The following is a 19,575-nucleotide window of genomic DNA, read 5'->3' on the forward strand; positions in this document are numbered from 1 at the left end:
AAGCTGTGAGAGGAACCACCCTCTTCCCTGCCCCTCCCACCCCTGCTCCTCCCTCCAATCCGGCTTCACTAAGGGTCTGGACTCAGGTGCCTCCTGGGACCAAAGGGGTATGAGGGGTATGAGAAGGTGACAGAGAGTGACGGCCCACTCACCGGCCATAGGATCATGAATCATCAGATCATTGACATTCAAAAAGCCCCCTGTGCAGACTAGGGGCCCAGCCCAAGGCAGGGGAACAGGGGCCATTTACTGATTCGACAAATGTTTGTAGCTTAGTACCATGTGCCAGGGAGTCAGAGATAAGTGAGAGAGATGTACCCCCATCCTTCCTTCGCCCTGCTCAGTGTCACAAGGGACTACATTTGCCAAACTACTTTGCCCTCTGGGTTTTGGGTAGGCTTGGTCAATGGGAGGCACTGAGAGATGATGGAAGGTAGAAGGGGAGGGATGTGCCAGGATGTTTCTTTTCTCCTTCTTTCTTTTCTCTTCCCTCACCTCTTCTCTTCCTTTCCTTTTTGTTTTCTTTTTTTTAAAATTTAGTTTTAATTTTATATTGGAGTATAGTTGATTTACAATGTTGTGTTAGTTTCAGGTATACAGCAGATGATTCAGTTATACATATACATACGTCCATTCTTTTTCAGATTCTTTTCCCAGATAGGTTATTACAGAAGATTGAGTTGAGTTTCCTGTGCTATACAGTAGGTCCTTGTTGATTATCTATTTTGTATATAGTAGTATGTATATGTTAATCCCTAACTCCTAGTTTATCTCTCCCCCTGCCTCCACCTTTCCCCTTTGGTAACCATAAGTTTGTTTTTCCTTTCCTTTTTTAATGACAACTTTATTGAGTTATAATTCACAAACAAACTCAACCTTTTAAGGTGTACCAGTCAGTTTTTTTTGGGGGGTGTTGTATATTCACAGAGTTGTGCAGCTGTCACCAAAATCAATTTTAGAACATTTTATTTTATTTAATTTATTTATTTTTTTAGTTTTTAAAAAATATTTATTTATTTATTTAGGTTGTGCTGGGTCTTAGTTGTGACACGTGGGATCTTTGTCGTGGCATGCGGGATGTTTTTTTAGTTGCGGCATGTGGACTTTTAGTTGCAGCATGCAGACTCTTAGTTGTGGCATGCGGGATCTAGTTCCCCAACCTGGGATCGAACCCAGGTCCCCTGCATTGGTAGTGTGGAGTCTTACCCACTGGACCACCAGGGAAGCCCCTAGAACATTTAAAATCACTACCCCTTGTAACCCCCTCCTCTTCATTAGCAACGACTCCCCATATCCCCTCCAACTCCACCCCCAGCCCCTGGTAACAACAAATCTACTTTCTGTCTTTATAGATTTGCCTATTCTGGACACTTCACATAAATAGAATTATACTATATGTGGCCTTTGTGCCTGGCTTCTTTCACTTAGCATAATGTTTTCAAGGTTCTTCCATGTTGTAGTATATATCAATATTTCATTCCTTTTTATGGTCCAATAATGTTCCATTGTATGATATCCATACATTCCATTGTATGATATCCATACAAACAAAACTCCATTTGTTTATCCATCATCAGTTAGATATTTGGGTTGTTTCCACTTTTTGGCTATGATGAATAATGTGGCTAGGAGCATTCATATACAAGTTTTTGTGTGGACATATGCTTCTTTTTCTCTAGAATACACACCTAGGAGAAAATTGCCAGGTCATATGGTAACTACATGTTTAACATTTTGAGGAACTGTCAAACTTTTCCCAAAATGGCGTCACCATTTTACATTCCCATCAGCAATGTATGAAGTTTCCACATCCTCAACAACATTTGTTATTGTCTGGTTTTCTTTTTCTTTTGATTCTAGCCATCCTAGTGGGTGTTAAGTGGTTTTAATTTGCATTATCCTAATGACTAATGATAATGAGTACCTTTTCATGTGCTTATTGACCATTTATAAATTTTCTTTGGAGAAATGTCTATTTAAATCCTTTGTCCATTTTTAAATTGGGTTTTTTTTATTGTTGAGTTGTAAGAGTTTTTTATATATTCTGGATACAAGTCCTTTATCAGATATATGATTTGTAAATATTTTCTCCAATTCTGTGGATTGCCTTCACTTTATTGATGGTGACCTTTGAAGCACAAAACTTTAAAATTTTGAGGTCAAATTATTTTTCTTTTGTCACTTGTGCTTTTTTGTGTCATATTTAACCATTGCTTAATTCATGTTCATGAAGATTTATTCTTATGTTTTCTTCTAAGAGTTTTATCTCTGACATTTAGCTTTGATTCATTTCGAGTATCGTGCATATTCCCTTCTATTCCTAGTTTGTTGGATTTTGTTAAATGCCTTTTCTATGTCCAATGAAAAAATCATTTTTGACCTTTATTCTATTAAATATGGTGTATAACAGAGATTGAGTTTTGTATGTTGAACCAACCTTAAATTCCTGGGATAAATCACTTGGTCATGGTGTATAATCTTTTTTTATATGTTGCTGGATTTGGCGAGGATTTTTGAATCTATATTCAGTGTGGATATTGGTCTATAGCTTTATTTTCTTGTGATTATTGTGGTTTTGGTATCAGGGTAACTCTAGTTGAAGGTTTGTCAATTTTGTAGATCTTTTCAATGTACCAACTTCTGGTTTTATTGGTTTTCTCTATTTTTTTCCTATTCTCTATTTCACTTATTTCCATTCTACTCTTTGTTATTTCCTTCCTTCTGCTTGATTTAGGTTTAGTTTTCTCCTTTTGTTCTGATTTCTTAAGGTAAAAGTTTAGGTTCTTTACTTGAGATCGTTCTCCTTTTTTCTAGTATAGGCTTTTATAGCTGTAAATTTCTCTCTAAGCACTGCTTCAGCTTCATCCCATAGGTTTTTATATGCTGTGTTTTCATTTTCATTCATCTCAAAGTATTTTCCAACTTCCCTTGTAAATTATTCTTTGACCCATTGGTTATTTAGGAGTGTTTTGTTTAATTTCCACATACTTGTGAATTCCTCAAATTTCCTTCTGTTTTTGATTGTGGTTAGAGAATGTATTTTGTATGATCTCAATTTTTAAAAATTTATTGAGATTTGTTTTATGTCCTAACATATGGTCTATCCTGGAAAATGTTCCATGTGCACCCAAGAAGAATGTGTATTCTGCTGTTGTTGGGTGAATATTCTATAGATAGCTGATAGGTCCAGTTGGTTCATAATATTCTATTTTCTTATTGATCTACTGCCTAGTTGTTGTATCCATTATTTGAAGGTAGGGTATTAAGTCTCTGACTATGATTGTTCAATTGTGTATTTCTCTCTTCATTTCTGTCAATGTTTGCTTCATGTATTTTTGGTCTCTGTTGTTTAGATGCATATATGTTTATTTGTTATGACTTCTGGATAGATTGACCCTTTTATCATTATAACATATCCTTTGTCTCTATAAACAATTTTTGTCTTAAAGTCTATTTTTTCTTTAGCATAGCCTTTCCAATATTTTTGGGGTGGGTACTGTTTGCATATATTTTTCATCACTAGGGTATTTCTTTCCTCTCTTTGCTTCCAGTGGCATCTCCAGCCATGGCTACGTGTTTCTGATACCAGAGTCCATCAGCCGGCCCCTACCTCTGTGGTGCCAGCATCTGATGAGTAACCCCCACCTTGGCTCCAACTCCTGCCCTAGTTTCTGGGCTCTGGTAGCACTACCTTCTCCCTGTGTCTCTCCAGCTCTAGGGATGGTGGCCACTTCTTGCTGTTGTTAATCTCTGGTGGCCTCACCATCCCTTGTTTGACTTTTCAGCTCTTCTATCACTTGTATAACTGGCTCCCTATGTTAAATTCCTTTTGTCTGAAATATCTAGAGTGGGTCTTTTTTGCTTCCACCCTGACTGATAGAAGGTGATTCCTGTTCCCAAGGAGTTTAAGGTACAGTAGTCCCCCTTATCCATGGTTTTGCTTTCTGTGGTTACATTTATTCATGGTCAACCATGGTCTGAAGATATTAAGTAGAAAATTCCAGAAATAAACAATTCATAAGTTTTAAATTGCATACAACTTTGAGTAGTGTGATGAAATCTTGCACTATCCTGCTCTGTCCCACCTGGGATTCCCAACCATTGACATTACTATGGCTCGATGATCCAGGATCACCTGAAGCAGATGATCCTCATTCTGATGATACATCAATAGCAGTCTAACACTGTGTTACAATGCCCGTGTCACTCCGCTTCATCTCATCACGTAGGCATTTTTTCATCTCACATCATAAGAGGGAGGGTAAGTACACTGCAATAAGATATTTTGAGAGAGAGAGAGAGAGAGAGAGGCCACTTTCACATAACTTTTATTACAGTATATTGCTATAATTGTTCTATTTTATTATTAGTTATTGTTATTGATCTCTTACCATGCTTAATTTATGAATTAAACTTTATCATAGGTATGTATGTATAGGAAAAAAAATAGTATGTATGATATATGAGTTTGGTAATATCCGTGGTTTCAGGCATCCACTGGGGGTCTTGGAATATATTCCCCACAGATAAGGGGGGACTACTGTACAGAAGAAGTTAAGACTAGATTATATACCTGTTGCCTACAGTTATGACCAAGACCAAGCATGATGTGATGCTTTACCTAAAACAAGGAGAGGAAATCCATGATTGAGTAGGGCTAGAAGACAGATGGACAAGTAGATAGAATAGTTTTTCTTCACCCCAGAGATTTGAAGAACATTCAGTTGGGATGTAGTGCAGTGAGCCTCGCTCTTAACCAGCTCCCTGTATGATCTTGGGTAAGTTGCTTCCCCACTCTGGGCTGCAGTTTTCTCAAGTATGAAGTGAGGATATTGGATTGCCTAGGAGATACCTAAGCTTTGGCATCTGAGACTCTGAAGTGCAGAACTTTCTTGCGGCATCCTGTCTACTGCTTAACCACTCTCTGTTATTCCAAATTCCCCAAATGGAGGCATGGGAAGCCCTCATGGAACTGGAACTTTCCTTCCATCCTAAAGGTTTTGGCTGCTCCCATCATTGGCACTTGGGGCCTGCTTACTTTTAGGGATACAGGCAATCTCTTGAACTAGGTGGAAAAGACTCTGGGGGGGTTCCATCTGGGTAGGGCGCTGGTAAGGAAGGGCAGGGCAACTTCAGTTTGGAACTATTCCAGAAGCTTCCTCCTGAAGCCCTTTTCCATGTGCCAGATGCTTCTAAGAAAAATTGAGCTTAGAGGCAGAAGACATGTGTCCCACTCTTGCCTCTGCTAGAACTGACTATGTGACCTCAGGCAAGTCAATTCCTCTCTGTGATTCTTGGATGCCCACCTGAAAAGTAATGGAATTGGACCACATAATTTCCAGGCTCCCTTCTCAGGATAATCCTTGCTATCCTCAGGGATTTTCTTGGTTTTCTACCTAGTATAGGCCCCATAGAAGGTCCCAGATCAAGAGAGTCCACAGAATACAGGGCAGGACTGGAGAGCTTTGCGGTAGACGCGCCACGCTCTTAGGAGAGAAAGGGAGCATCCTGACTCTGATCCCCTCAGCAGCTTTGCCCTGAGGCTAAGCCGTGGTGCCCACCCCAGACCCTTTTCCTCCTCTCACTGTCCTTTATCCCTCCAACACTGGCTGTGTGGACATTGCACACTTTGGGCTGGAGGCCTTCAGTTTCAGTTTCTTAGCTGGTCTCTGAGCAGGACAGTGGGGATTCCCTAGTATCTCTCAACACTGTGAGCTTACCCTCTGCATGTCAGCGTGCAATTAGTAACTATTCACAGCCAATCCACCTCTCTGAGAGGGACGGTATAGGAGGAACCCAGTATCATTTTCCAAATTGCATCCCACCCTTCAAGGCCCAGGCAGGCCCACCTTCACTGCCCTCCCTCCTCTGAACTCCCATAGCACTTAACTTCAGGGACATTCAAATTGGCATTTATAACAACAGCATGGGAACTGTTTTCTATTCTAGAAGAGACTTTGTGCTTCTTGGAAACAAGATTGTGCTGTGTACTTTTTTGGTTAGTCTTTGCGTTGCCTCGAACAGTGCTGTGGTTTTAAAAATATATCTTTAATGTTGTTTGGTCTAGTTCAATAATGTGTCCCATAGGAGATATCCCTTGTCTCATCCCACTTGTTAAGAGCATGTGTTGCATGCCTAGCAAGAGATTTGAGACTGCTGCCTCTTTCCCTCTGGAGAATCTTTAAAAAAATTTTTTTATTGTCTGAAAAATCTTAAAAGTCAAAGCAGGGACTTTAGAAGTGAAGCCCCTTACCGATGCTCAGGGGCTGGTGTCTGTACAAAGGACCCGTCCACAAAGCAAATGCATTGTGCTTGCTTATATTTGAGGCATCTTTGGACCACTTGGTCTTTGGTCTTCCAAAGACTGATTGTCTTACAGATATGGAGGCTGTTCCACTGAATACCTAACAATCAGATGCTTAAGGAACATTTGATTGATTGATGATGTGATGTCAACCTTTTCCTAAGATGACACCACTTCCTCCACCTCTCTCTTGGGGATTCCTTTTTTCTTTTTAAATTTACATTGTTAGGAGCTGACTGCAGATCCTGGTCTCAGCACCAGCTTGAATAAGACCTGTATCATGGCAGAGTGGAGAATAACTTGCTCCCAGCGAATAGACCCTAGGACCCTTGTTTTGCTTCTGACTTTGCTTCATTCATTCATTCATACAAACAACAAGTATTTGATGAACACTTACGTGCCAGGCATGGTACTGGACTCTACAGATACAAAGATGAACACCCATGGTCCCTGACTTTGTCAAGCTCACATGGAGCATGTGAGTGGGTGTATCAGTCAGCTCGAGCTGCCACATTAAAATACCACAGGCTGGGTAGCTGTGGTTCTCACAGTTCTAGAGCCTAGAAATCCCAGATCAAGGTCCCGCAGGGTCAGCCTCTCTTCCTTGCCTGCAGATGGGTACCTTCTCACTATGTCCTTACATGGCCTCTTCTCAGAGTGTACAAGGCAGGGAGGGAAAGAGAGAGAGACAGAGACAGAGACAGAGAGGCAGACACAGAGAGACAGACACAGAGAGAGACACAGAGAGAGAAAGATTTCTGGTATCTCTTCTTATACGGACATTAACCCTATTGGGTTATGGCCCCACTCTTAGGAGTTTATTTAACCTATTTATTTCCTTAGAGGCCCCATCTCCAAATGCAACCACACTGAGGGTTAGGGCTTCAACATATGAATTTGAACGGGGATTCAAACCCCATTGGGGGGAAACATTCACTCCATAACAGTGGGGGAGATGGAAAAATAAAGAGGCAATTACCCATAAGCATTAAAAGTATAACAACAGGCATGGAAATGTATACACTAAATTCAAGATGGGAAGGAAGAGGGTGCAGGTGGAGAGGGATTTTCAGGAGCTTGAACTGCGTTGGTAATGTCTGGCTTGTGGTGGACAAACGTCTCACTGTATTGTTCTTTATACCTTTATGAATTCAATATTTCATAATATTTAAAAAATAACAGAAGACAAAATTATAGTACAATATAGTAAGAGCTAACTAACGGGGGTGGGGTGGGGAGTGGCAAGCCCAACATGCCATGGGAGCACATAGAAGCGAGTCAGGAAGGCTATGGAAAAAGTGGCATCTGAGAGGAGCGGGGGTGACTCAGACAGAGGGAGGAAAGTAACGGTGAGAGGTCAGCGGCAAGTGCCAAGGCCAGAAGTCTTGCCTGGCACACTTTGAACAGGATGCTCACTTTTTCAGAATCATTCAATTTGGAAGTTCAGGAATGGGGAGAGCCGCACTGTGTAACTTGGCCTCCTTGCAGGGGAGATGCTGCCTGTGGGCCAGGTTTCTGACCTTTGTTACTTGTGCAGTGGTCTGTTTGTGTTTGGCACACGAGGTATGTTTTGCTTTGGCTGTGTCTTTGGAGTAAGTCTCTCTCTGCTGTTGTGACATGTGAGACAGATGGTGTGCAATGTTTTTCCCATAGTTGACTACTCCCCACTACTCTACCTTTTCATTTGTCCACCTGTCCATTCACTGGTCCATCCATTCATCCAGTATCCATTTACTGAGTATCTACTCTGCCAGGTATTGGGTCAAGTGCTAGGACTTTGAAGACCCAATAAACCATGGTCAGTTAATGACCAAAGAATGTGTCAATTAATGGAAGACAATGTCTCCACATTTGTGTGGGGCTTTCACGTTTCCAAGCACTTTCTTATATCTTATGACATTCAACTCTCAGGGTTTCTCAGTTTGGTAGGTTTCAATTTTCTGACAGAGGAAACTGAGACTTCAAAGAGAAGAAGTGTCTTGATCTTTGACTCCAAGCTAAGGGGTTTTTCCCACCATGCCAGGCTAACATGAGGCATGACATAAAGGGCTCGGGCCACTCTTGGAAAAAATGTTCTCTGACCAGGCTTCCTGCCCACTGCCCTGTTCTCTGAGAATGTGCGCACTGCCTTTGGGGAAGTCCTGCCCATGAGCAAAGGTTTCTGAGAAGGAGCAGGGAACAGGACCTGGAAGAAACTTTTATAGTCATTCACTCCATCCATCCACGGATGACCTGGTGACCTTGAGGATAAAGAAAAACTTAGCCTACCATAACCTCAGCCCCGCTGTTATCATAAGAAAGAACAGGGTAAGTCTTGAACAGGGCAAGGAAGAACAGAGATCTCCTGTAGGAGGTCTAATCTGGAGAGACCCAAGAGAAAGAAGCAGACCCAGAGTCCACTGACGTAGCCTATGGTGCAGATGGAGCCCTGGTCCAAGTACCAATTTCTTGGCCCAACCCAGAGTGTCCTACAGTTTCCGGTCCCTCTGGGCTTGTAATTCAATGGGCAAAGTCCAAGATCATACCCCTTATACTCCTGCCCTCATCTCTGTTTTATTTCACTTGGAAACAGTCTGTCCCCATGTGAAGCCAAGGAGTGTGAGTTTCCACCAGTGCTGGGTAACCCAACAGGCAGATTTAGGAGACATTTAGAGTCCCAGAGCCAGACAAGGGGCACCCCCAAATTTGAGAGAGTTTTTGCTTTGCCCTCACCTAGAAGTTTGTAATCAGAAAAATCTAAAAAAGAAGTTCTTTTAATTTCAGCATATGTATACATTTTGTGTTGGTTGGCCGGCCGGTCTCAGGAATTATATTTGGAGAGAGACAATAATCTTTTTAGGGTTGAGGGCCTTTGAAGGTCGTGATCAGGGCTCAGGCCACCAAGAGGGAAAGGACCAGCAGGTGAGAGGTGAGGGGTTATCCGGCTGCAGGGAGGAAAGAGACCTCTCTCCAGGAGGAAGAAAAGGGAAGGAGGCTGGCGGGAAGCCTCAGGTCACCCTGACACCTGTTGCCACGGCCCGGTGGTGGTTTCCTGCCACTTGTCAGGACGTGCCTACACAGAGAGCACAACGACAAGAAGATGCTTCCTGTTTTGCTGCGTGGTTCATGTTGGGCATCGAGAGGCAGGGTTTATAGGTCTGTGTTTTGCACGTCGCCAGGTTCCCTGAGGGAAGGGGTGGGGACAGGTGAAAGGGAAAGCAGGGGGGCAGTTTATTCTTCCAGAATTGCTCAGTGGAACCTCGTGCCATTCTAGTTTCGGCCCCCTAGAGGGTGGGGCTGGCCACACTGTCCTACTGGCCCCAACAGCTCCAAGCCCGAGCCCCTGTGTGTGGCTGAGAGTTGCCAAGAATCCCCCGTGGTTCCTTTTGTCCCTTAGTGAAACACGGTGTTGACTTTTGTGGTGATCCTTGGCTTGGCAGGTGGCGAAGGCGACCAGAAACTTGGACTGAAATAACCTATGCGGTGAAAGCAGGGGCGGGGAAGTGATGTCTGGTCTCCTGACAAGTGATGAGTGAGAAATTCAGCGTGCCCACTCCCCACCCCCCAAGACTGGGCCCACCATTGGGCCAGTCCTGCATGTTTCACAGCTGAGTTTGTACACTGTAGGTATTAGGAAGCCCAGGTGGCTTTATGCTTGTTCAGCTCGAGACTGCCTGTTGTGGTGGGAAAAAGTATGGGGTTCTGGTCTCGGCTCAGCCAGCCAAGCTTCCAGGAGCCCCTCATCTCCTGCTTCCTCATCTGGGGATTGAACCAGATGAACCTGGATGTCCTCTCAGGTCATCCACATCTGGGGAGTCCGTTGATCATCTCCTGGAGGGGCTGGGACGGAGACCATGTCTGTTTCATCCTCCTTTTGTGCTCTCTTCACAGCATTCAAAGCCCTTCTCAACTGGCCCAGTCGCCATCTCTGGCCTCAATCTCTGACTCTCCACCTGTACCCACTTTGTGTTCCCACCATTCTGGACCAACTTTGAATTCCCTCAAGAGCACCATGCACTTTCATTCTTTTGGGCTTTTCCACATGTTTTTCTCTCAGGCTAAGATGCCTCTGGATCCTTCTTCCCCTGTTAGACTCTAACTCATCATTCAAGACCCTGCTCAAAGAGCCCTAGCCTCCTGAAGAATTTCTTTCTTCTTTCTCTCTTTCTTCCTTCTTTCTTTCTTCCTTCCTTCCTTTCTTTCTTCCTTCTTATTCCTTTCTATTTCTTCTTCCTTACTTCATTTCTCGTCCTTCCTTCCTTCTTTAATTTCTTCTTCTTTCTTTCTTTCTTTCTTTCTTTCTTTCTTTCTTTCTTTCTTTCTTTCTTTCTTTCTTTCTTTCTTTCTTTCTTTCTCCCTTCCTCCCTCCCTCCCTTCCTCCCTTCCTCCCTTCCTCCCTTGCTTCCTTCCTTCCTTCCTTCCATCTTTCGGCTGCGTTGGGTTTTCACTGCTGGGCGTGGGCTTTCTGTAGTTGCGGCGAGTGGGGGCTACTCTTGTTGTGGAGCATGGGCTCTAGGCACGCGGGCTTCAGTAGTTGTGGCACACAGGCTTAGTTGCTCCACGGCATGTGGGATCTTCCCGGATCAAGGCTCGAACCCGTGTCCCCTGCACTGGCAAGCAGATTCTTAACCACTGCACCACCAGGGAAGTCCCCTGAAGAATTTCTGATGCCTCAAGCCCACAGCATGCTGTTCACACTGCTGTAACATCCCTCAGTCTAATTTGTATCATAGGCATCTATACATTTTCTCCCTGCTTCAGGTTGCAAGTAAGTGGCACCTTATTTATTTCTTGGGTGCTTAATACAGCACCTGGCTTATTCTTGGTGCTCAACCATTGGGTTGAAGCATTTTTTGTTGATTTAACCCCCAAAAGGCTCAATCTAGAGCTCATGAAATAGTGGCCACTCCTTAGTAAAGCCAGAGAGGAGCTGGGCAGAGGAGGGAAGCTTAATGGGCATACGTCTCTAACTACCTGCACAGCTACCTGCTCCAGCTCCTCAAAGGTTAGTGTCAGCTTTGGCTTCTGAATAAAGCTCCTGGGGTCCCAGCTCTGGGGAAGCTCTCAGGCTGTTAAGGCAAGTTACCAATTTCCAGGATCTTACCTACTGTTTCAGGGAGGACGGGAGCTAATACTTATTCAACACCTACTGCCTGCCAGACCCTGAATCACTTTATTTAATTTCACAGCAATTCTGCGACGTAATCCCTGTGATGCCCATTCTACAGATGAGGAAATATAGACTCAGAGAAATCAAGGGCTTTCCCAAAGGAGACTCAGAGCTAGTAGCAGAGAACAATGAATGGAACTTCCGCTTCCATCCCTGACCTACACAAATTTGAGCTGGTAACTGGGAACTCAACCACTGAAAGCACCAAAGTCAATTGCCTCTGCTGTTGCCACATCAGCAAAAATGGAAGCCCCCTGCAGCCTCGTCCATACAGTATTTACTACTGAATCAAAGTCTCTATGAATGCTTCTGATTGGTGGAGAGTAGGTCACAGGCCCATGCCTAGCTGCAAGGGAGGTGGGGAGTTTGTGTTCTTGACTTCTACCTGGGGAGGCAGGACCATAACAAGGTAATTTCCTCCAGAAAGAAAGGCTATTCACATAAGAAGATGGGCAGCTACAAATGTGACAGATGTCCTCTACACTGACTCACCCTAAATGTCACACCAAAGGAAGTTATTTTAGATGCCTGAACACATTCTTCTTTCAAATCTTACTCCTTTCTTAGAATGTGGTTCGAAGAATTTTTATTACATAACTTTTTGAGATATAATTTACATACAGTAAAATCCACCTGTTTTAGTGTACGGTTCTAGGGATGTTTACAAATGCATACAGTTGTGTAACCACTACTACAAGCAAGGTACAGTATATAACAGTTTCATCACCCTCCTAAATTCTCTCATACTCCTTTGTAGTCAAACCCTTTCTCCACCCCAGCCCCTGGCAACTACAGATCTGGTTTCTGTCTATCCTTTCTGGCTTTCTGGAGCAAAGACTTTTTTTTTTTTTTTAAGATTTTTTTGATGTGGACCATTTTTTTAATCTTTACTGAATTTGTTACAATATTGCTTTGGTTTTATGAGGCATGTGGGATCTTAGCTCCCCGACCAGGGATCGAACCCACACCCCCTGCATGGAAGGCAAAGTCTTAACCACTAGACCACCAGGGAAGTCCCTGGAGCAAAGACTTTTAAAAGCAAAGGACAAACATAGAGCTGAGGAGAGTCTATATGTAAATATCAGTGTACACTTGTTAGAGGCTCCCCTGCCTTAGCCCCTGTCCTAGGGGTGGGGAAAGACAAAGTTTATTGCAAAGCGATTGAAATCATCAAAAATACAATTTCCTTTCAAATGTCAGGTTTAGGGCTTAACACAGGAAGAAGGACGAGGTAACTGTTGCGGCCCCAGCTCGCTGCATGGATTCCCACTTAGAGTGACAGGCAAAGAGCACCTCGGGCCGATGCCGTGCTGTCCGCATATCCTTCTGATTGAACTCCTTTCTGTCAGATGAAAGATGGGCCCACAGCAGCTCTGTGCCCCCACTTATTGGTCACCCTCCAGGTCCCAGGATCCAGAATCCCCTAGGTTAAGAGCTGGCCAGAAGCTGGCTGGGTATGGGGGTGGTGGTGTAGACAGAGTTTAGGTAGGCCGGGGAGTAGGAAGGAAAAGGGACTGAGCCGCAGGCCCGGGGCTGGAGGACGGTGGCTGGTGGCAAACTCTCCGAGGAGTCTGAAAATTCTAAATTTAAACATGGCCTTTTAGGTCATCATAAAAGATATTTTACATTATGGAAACATATTTTCAAAATGGGATAGAATCTATTTTACTTAGCAGTGTATTGGCTTGATGTACAATATGACATAAATATCTGGCATGTGGTATGTAGGCCTCTACTGTGCCCTTGCCCAGCCCCTGCAAATGTTGGAGGCTGGCCTTAATCAAACTCTTTTTTTTTTTTTTCTTTTAATTGAAGTATAGTTGATTTACAGTGTTGTGTTAATTTCTGCTGTACAGCAAAGTGATTCAGTTATACATATATATACATTCTTTTTTTAAAAAAATAGTTTTATTTATTTATTTATTTTTGGCTGTGTTGGGTCTTTGTTGCTGCTCGCGGGCTTTCTCTACTTGTGGCGAGCGGGGGCTACTCTTCGTGGCGGTGCACGGGCTTCTCATTGCGGTGGCTTCTCTTGTTGTGGAGCACGGGCTCTAGGCGTGTGGGCTTCAGTAGTTGTGGCTCGTGGGCTCAGTAGTTGTGGCGCACGGGCCTAGTTGCTCCATGGCATGTGAGATCTTCCTGGATCAGGCCTCGAACCCGTGTCCCTTGCATTGGCAGGCGGATTCTTAACCACTGCACCACCAGGGAAGTCCTATATATTCTTTTTAAAATATTCTTTTCCATTATGGTTTATCATAGGATAAAGGAAATGAATATGGTTCTCCGTGCTACACAGTAGGACCTTTTGTTTACTTAATCTCTTGAGCTTCCTCAGAGACAGTTACCAAAGCTTCCTGCAGGCCAGGCTCCCTGGTCGTAGCGCTGTGCTCCTCTCCGGCATTGGTGAGAAAGGAAGACAAGAAGGAAACATTTATTGGATGCCAGCTCTGTGCCTGAATCTGACCTGGGCCCTTTCCCTCTCATGATCTCATTTGGGTCTCTCAACTACGCTGCTAGGTGGGTATGTAAATCATTGCCAATTTCTAGATGAGTAAGTGCAGGCTTAGTGACATTTAAGTGCCTTAAGTGTCCAAGCTGGGATTCCAACCCAGATCTGTGTAGCCCAAATCCAGAAGCCTCCCATGTTGCTATTAGAGAGTTCCAACTTGCCTCTGCTCCCCTCCCCACCAGAATTCACAGGGGGCAAGGAGTCAGTCACTTAAACGTGTTGCAGTGAAGCATATGCCACTGCTTTGGGCGTGGAGGAAAACTTAAGTTTCCAGAACCTTCTCTGGTGAACCTGCTTTTTATTCCAAAGCAGAAAAGGGCAAGGCGCAGGTAGCTAGAGCAGGGAGCGTGCAAACACTCAGGTAAAGAAGGTACATGTGAATTTGCTGTGGGAGCGAGAAAAAGAAAGGCAGAGGGGGAGGGTTTCAGCACAAAGAATTTTGGCTTCTGAGTCAGTTCTGGTTTCAAATCCAGGTCCCCGTACTGACTAATTGATTTTGACCAAGTTGCTTAACTACCCAGAACCTCAGTTTCAATACCTGCGAAAATAGATCAGTAATAGATGGGTTTCTTCTATGAGTCTCCGTGAGGCTGAAACGAAGTGGAATCGTAAAGCACGGGGTGGGGTGGGGGGAAGGTGTGGGTTGGCCGGGAAAGGTTCTCCTAGCTCACCCCCCCTCCCTTGACTGAATCACACGAGCCCATTGTGGCATTTTGCAGACTTCTACAGCCGAGAAACCTAAAAATAAATTTGAATTATGGTGGGTTTAGCGCCCAACGTGCCCTGGCAGGCACTTCTGTGTAAATAGCAGAAGTGAAAAAAAAAAAAAAGGCTATTTCATTTCTAGTATTTGAAACCCAAGTTAAAGAACCCCTACTGTGTGGGCGACTCATAGTGGAGGGGTGGGTGGCAAGGGGGAAGGTTTGGTGTTTTTTTTCTTTGTTGTTTTGTTTTTGTTCTGCGATGATGTGTGGGACTCTCCAGGGATGTGTGTCACAGAGCAGGATGGGGGAGGTGAAGGCAGGGAAGGGGGGGGAATTTAATTCTGTCCCTGACGTAATAGGGCAGGACTGGGGGAAAGGGGCGTGTCGGTCAATGGGTGGAAAAGGGGACCCGACACTCAAAGGTCCCGTGGCTGTCATGCGCTTCCAACATCACGCTCCAAATCACGGTTGGGCAAGTCCCTTAATTCATTTTCAGTGAGCTTCTGAAGAAAGGCCATCTCTAGGGACTTGTCTTATTCCTGAAATGCTAAGATGTACGTCAGAGTCTTGGTTTAAAGGGTGTGTGTGTGTGTGCGCGTGTGCGTGTGTGTGTGTGTGTGTGTGTGTTTGGGAAATGGACTCATGAAGAGGGAAAGCAAGAGACTGGCTAACCTGACCATGGCCCACATTGATGGGAGTCACGGCTTATTCTTATTCTTGTTACTTTTAACAAAATGCTTTCCCACCCTTCAAATCTAATTTTTCACTATTCTTGCAATCCATGTTTTATAGGCTCAGTGAGATGAAGCAAACTGCCCCACAAGTCCTAAGTGGGAGAGCCAGGGCTTGAATTGGCTGCCTCCCTCTTTATACAAGTCTGGCATTGGCCATCCTAGTAATGGTGTGCAAGTTGGGCTTGGGACCTGAGGCTTGGGGAATCCAAGGCTCCCTAAATTTGCCCTATGACCTTGACTTCTGCAGCTCTTTTAAATTTTAATTTATTCAAATATTTTTATTTTTATTTTTTAATTTATTTCTTGGCCGCATCATGCAGCTTGTGAGATCTTAGTTCCCTGACCAGGGACTGAACCCAGATCCCAGCAGTGAAAGTGCCAAGTCCTAACCACTGGACCACCAGGGAATTCCTTGCAACTCTTTTTTAAAAATGGACATACTGACATTGTATGTCAATGTCTTTTAGAAAAGGAATGAATAATCCAAATAAGAACATACTGTACTATGTTTGGTATTTGCGCTGATCTAGAAGTCTCTGAAGGTGACTTTATGGAGAAGGCGACCAAGCTGTCTCCTGTTCCCACCACAAATAACCAGAGAGAAGGGAGTTAAGTGGCAAAAAGAGGCTGTGGGATAGATCCAAGGCAAGCTTCCTGACTGCAGGGGATTGATAAATGTAGGAGCCTCTGGAAGATAGAAGGGACAGCTTTCCAGTCCCCTGAGCCTCTAGCACCTTTTGCTGTTGGCCAAAGCACCACCTCCTAATGCTCACCAGTGCCTGTATTCATCCTTCTGGATCCAGCTCAAATGCACCCTCCCCCACCCCCCAGACTTCCCAGCATTGCTGTGAAGCATCATGGGCTTTTCTTTTCTACTCAGCACTGTGACTCTGGTACCTGTATTTAGCACCCATATCGTTCTCCCTGACTTACAGCCAAGCCCTTGAGTTCCCCCCTTCCCTGAGCTCTCAGAGGGCAGGGATGGGTTCTGTTTATCTTTATCACCTATACCTAAGGCAGCACCTCACACAGAGTCAGTGCTTATTAAATGTACGCTGAACTTCACAACAATGAGTTATTGCCTGTGGGTAGTGGTTTTTTTTTTTTATACCTCATTATATTTGGCAAGCATAATTGATAATGCTTATCAAATGCATTCTGTGAAATGCCAGCATGCATAAAAATAGGTACTGTCACACTCTGTTGGTACGAGTGTAAACTGGTTCAACTTTTCTGGGGAGTAATTTGAATTGCTTAGAATTTTGTATGCCTCTTGGCCTAATTATTTTTGTTTTCTCTCTTCTTCCTTCACATCCCTCCCCTCCCATCCCTCTTCTTTCCTCTCCTCTCCTCCCAAGCGGTTATTGAATGGCTTTTCATCAAGTATTGCTATTGTTATATTCACAGTAATGTTTTTTAAAACACTAGCAAAAAATGGGGTTAAAATTAATATGGATTTGAATAAACTGTAGTTTATATTTATGATAAAATACCGTGTAACCATTACAATTGATGATATATGATTATTTGTTAATCACATAAACACAGTGACAAAAGCTAATTACAAAACAGGACTCACGGTATGATTCCAATTTTGAAAAAACAGAAGGATATATCCATGGGAAAATGTCTGGGAGGATTTATACCTAAACGTTCTAACCCTTTATTTGGGTGGTGGGATTTTAGGGCATTTTAACTTTCTTTTTATTTCTCTGAATTTTCTCAGTTTTCTACCATGAATATGTATTATGTTTAGAACATGGAAAAATAGTTTTCAGTGTCTTGAGTGGATTCTCTGAGTAAACTCCTTGGTCCTCAACTTCTGCATTATAACTAAAAGCTGGTTCTTTGAGAAGATACACAAAATTGATAAACCATTTGCCAGACTCATCATGAAAAAAAAGAAGACTCAAATAAATAGAATTAGAAATGAAAAAGAAGAAGTATCAGCTGACACTGCAGAAATACAAAGGATCACGAGAGATTACTACAAGCAACTATATGCCAATAAAATGGACAACCTGGAAGAAATGGACAAATTCTTAGAAAAGCACAACCTTCCGAGACTGAACCAGGAAGAAATAGAAAATATAAACAGACCAAACACAAGCACTGAAATTGAGACTGTGATTAAAAATCTTCCAACAAACAAAAGCCCAGGACCAGATAGCTTCACAGTAGAATTCTATCAAACATTTAGAGAAGAGCTAACACCTATCCTTCTCAAACTCTTCCAAAATATAGCAGAGGGAGGAACACTCCCAAACTCATTCTATGAGGCCACCATCACCCTGATACCAAAACCAGACAAAGATGTCACAAAGAAAGGAAACTACAGGCCAATATCACTGATGAACATAGATGCAAAAATCCTCAACAAAATACTAGCAAACAGAATCCAACAGCACATTAAAAGGATCATACACCCTGATCAAGTGGGGTTTATCCCAGGAATGCAAGAATTCTTCAATATATGCAAATCAATCAATGTGATAAACCATATTAAACTGAAGGAGAAAAACCATATGATCATCTCAATAGATGTAGAAAAAGCTTTTGACAAAATTCAACACCCATTTATGATAAAAACCCTCCAGAAACTAAGCATAGAGGGAACTTACCTCAACATAATAAAGGCCATATATGACAAACCCACAGCCAACATCATTCTCAATGGTGAAAACCTGAAACCATTTCAGAAACTAGGCATAGAGGGAACTTACCTCAACATAATAAAGGCCATATATGACAAACCCACAGCCAACATAATTCTCAAAGGTGAAAAACTGAAACCATTTCCTCTAAGATCAGGAATAAGACAAGGTTGTCCACTCTCAACACTATTATTCAACATAGTTTTGGAAGTTTTAGCCACAGCAATCATAGAAGAAGAAGAAACAAAAGGAATCCAAATCGGAAAAGAAGAAGTAAAGCTGTCATTGCTTGCAGATGACATGATACTATACACAGAGAATCCTAAAGATGCTACCAGAAAACTACTAGAGCTGATCAATGAATTTGGTAGAGTAGCAGGATACAAAATTAATGCACAGAAATCTCTTGCATTCCTATACACTAATGATGAAAAATCTGAAAGAGAAATTAAGGAAACACTCGTATTTACCATTGCAACAAAAAGAATAAAATACTTAGGAATAAACCTACCTAAGGAGACAAAAGAACTGTATGCAGAAAACTATAAGACACTGATGAAAGAAATTAAAGATGATACAAACAGATGGAGAGATATACCATGTTCTTGGATTGGAAGAATCAACATTGTGAAAATGACTATACTACCCAAAGCAATCTACACATTCAGTGCAATCCCTATCAAACTACCAATGGCATTTTTCACAGAAAGAGAACAAAAAATTTCACAATTTGTATGGAAACATAAAAGACCCCAAATAGCCAAAGCGATCTTGAGAAAGAAAAATGGAGCTGGAGGAATCAGGCTCCTGGACTTCAGACTATACTACAAAGATGCAGTAATCAAGATAGTATGGTACTGGCACAAAAATAGAAATATAGATCAATGGAACAGGATAGAAAGCCCAGAGATAAACCCACGCCCGTATGGTCACCTTATTTTTGATAAAGGAGGCAAGAATATACAATGGAGAAAAGACAGTCTCTTCAGTAAGTGGTGCTGGGAAAAATGGACAGCTACATGTAAAAGAATGAAATTAGAACACTCCCTAACACCATACACAAAAATAAACTCAAAATGGATTAAAGACCTAAATGTAAGGCCAGACACTATCAAACTCTTAGAGGAAAACATAGGCAGAACACTCTATGACGTAAATCACAGCAAGATCCTTTTTGACCCACCTCCTAGAGAAATGGAAATAAAACTAAAAATAAACAAATGGGACCTAATGAAACTTAAAAGCTTTTGCACAGCAAAGGAAACCATAAACAAGACGAAAAGACAACCCTCAGAATGGGAGAAAATATTTGCAAATGAAGCAACTGACAGATGATTAATCTCCAAAATTTACAAGCAATTCATTCAGCTCAGTATCAAAAAATCAAACAACCCAATCCAAAAATGGGCAGAAGACCTAAACAGACATTTTTCCAAAGAAGATATACAGATTGTCAACAAACACATGAAAGGATGCTCAACATCACTAATCATTAGAGAAATGCAAGTCAAAACTATAATG

Source organism: Balaenoptera musculus, chromosome 20, assembly GCF_009873245.2.
Source record: "Balaenoptera musculus isolate JJ_BM4_2016_0621 chromosome 20, mBalMus1.pri.v3, whole genome shotgun sequence".
Lineage (NCBI taxonomy): Eukaryota > Metazoa > Chordata > Mammalia > Artiodactyla > Balaenopteridae > Balaenoptera > Balaenoptera musculus.